The sequence below is a fragment of the Mus caroli genome, chromosome X (assembly GCF_900094665.2).
Source record: "Mus caroli chromosome X, CAROLI_EIJ_v1.1, whole genome shotgun sequence".
Taxonomy (NCBI): Eukaryota; Metazoa; Chordata; class Mammalia; order Rodentia; family Muridae; genus Mus; species Mus caroli.
The window spans coordinates 103,286,909-103,289,351 of record NC_034589.1 but is presented as its reverse complement, the minus strand read 5'-3'; positions in this window follow the sequence as shown (position 1 = coordinate 103,289,351).

Sequence of the window (2,443 nt, the reverse complement as noted above, 5' to 3'; positions counted from 1 at the left end):
AGATGAGAATGAAGATTTTCAACTTAAAGGGCCAGCAAATATCTTCAACAAAATTATAGAAGAAAACTTCCCAAACATAAAGAAAGAGATGCCCATGAACATACAAGAAGCCTACAGAACTCCAAATAGACAGGACCAGAAAAGAAATTCCTCCCAACACATAATAATCAGAACAACAAATGCACTAAATAAAGTTTGAATATTAAAAGCAGTAATGGAAAAAGGTCAAGTAACATATAAAGGGAGGCCTATCAGAATTACAGCAGACTTTACACCAGAGACTATGAAAGCCAGAAGATCCTGGACAGATGTTATACAGACACTAAGAGAACACAAAGGACAGCCCAGGCTACAATACCCAGCCAAACTCTCAATTACCAAAATGGAGAAACCAAAGTATTCCATGACAAAACCAAATTCACACATTAATATTCCACGAATCCAGAACTTGAAAGGATAATAAGAGAAAAAAAAAACAATATAAGGAAGGAAACCATATCCTAGAAAAAGGAAGAAAGTATTCCTTCAACAAACCAAAAAGAAGACAGCCACAAGAACAGAATGCCAACTCTAACAACAAAAATAATAGCACAACAATTACTTTTCCTTAATATCTCTTAATATCAATGGACTCAACTCCCCAATAAAAAGACATAGACTAATAGACTGGCTACACAAACAGGACCCAATATTTTGTTGCTTACAGAAAACCCATCACAGGGAAAAAACAGACACTACCTCAGAGTGAAAGGCTGGAAAACAACTTTCCAAGCAAATGGTCTGAAGAACCAAGCTGGAGTAGCCATTCTAATATCGAATAAAATTGACTTCCAACCCAAAGTTATCAAAAAAGACAAGGAGGGACACTTCGTACTCATCAAAGGTAAAATCCTCCAAGAGGAACACTCAATTCTGAATATCTATGTTCAAAATGCAATGGGAGCCACATCCCATTAAATTAGGGAAACAACACCCTTCTCAATAGTCACAAATAATATAAAGTACCTTGGCCTGACTCTAACTAAGGAAGTGAAAGATCTGTATGATAAGAACTTCAAGTCTCTGAAGAAAGAAATTAAAGAAGGTCTCAGAAGTTGGAAAGATCTCCCATGCTCATGGATTGGCAGGATCAACATTGTAAAAATGGCTATCTTGCNAAAAGCAATCTACAGATTCAATGCAATCCCCATCAAAATTCCAACTCAATTCTTCAATGAATTAGAAAGAGCAATCTGCATATTCATCTGAAATAACAAAAAACCTAGGATAGCAAAAACTCTTCTCCAAGGATAAAATAACCTCTGGTGGAATCACCATGCCAGACCTAAAGCTGTACTACAGTGCATAAAAACTGCATGGTACTAGTATAGCAACAGACAAGTGGACGAATGGAATAGAATTCAAGACCCAGAAATGAACCCACACACCTATGGACACATGAACTTCCACAAGGGAGCTCAAACCATCCAGTGGAAAACAGACAGCATTTTCAACAAATAGTGCTGTCAGAACTGGTGGTTATCACATAGAAGAATGCGAATTGGTCCATTCCTATCTCCTTGAATTAAGGTCAAATCTAAGTGCATCAGGGAACTCCACATAAAACCAGAAGCAGTGAAACTTATAGAGGAGAAAGTGGAGAAAGCCTCGAAGACATGGGCACAGGGGAAAAATTCCAGAATAGGACAGCCATGGCTTGTGCTGTACAATCGAGAATCAACAAAAGGGATCTCATAAAATTGCAAAGCTTCTATAAGGCAAAAGACACTGTCAATAAGACAAAAAGGCCACCAACAGATTGGGAAAGGATCTTTACCTCTCCTAAATCAGAAAGGGGACTAATATCCAATATATATAAAGAACTCAAGAAGGTGGACTCCAGAAAATCAAATAATCCCATTAAAATATGGGGCTCAGAGCTAAAAAAAGCATTCTCACCTGTGGAATACTGAATGGCTGAGAAGCACCTGAAAAAAATTTCAGCATCCTTAATCATGAGGGAAATGCAAATCAAAACAACCCTGAGATTCCACCAGTCAGAATGACTAAGATCAAAATTTCAGGTAACAGCAGATGCTGGTGAGGTTGTGGAGAATGAGGAACAATCCTCCATTGTTGGTGGGATTGCACGCTTGTATAACTACTCTGGAAATCAGTCTGGTGGTTCCTCAGAAAATTGTACATAGTAGCACCGGAGGATCCCACAATACCTCTCCTGGGCATATATCCAGATGATGATCCAACTGGTAAGAAAGACACATGCTCCACTATGTTCATAGCAGCCTTATTTATAATAGCCAGTAGCTGGGAAGAACCCAAATGCCCCTCAACAGAAGAATGGATACAAAAAATGTGGTACATTTACACAATGGAGTACTACTCAGCTATTAAAAAGAATAAATTTATGAAATTCCTAGGCAAATGGTTGGACCTGGAGGGCATC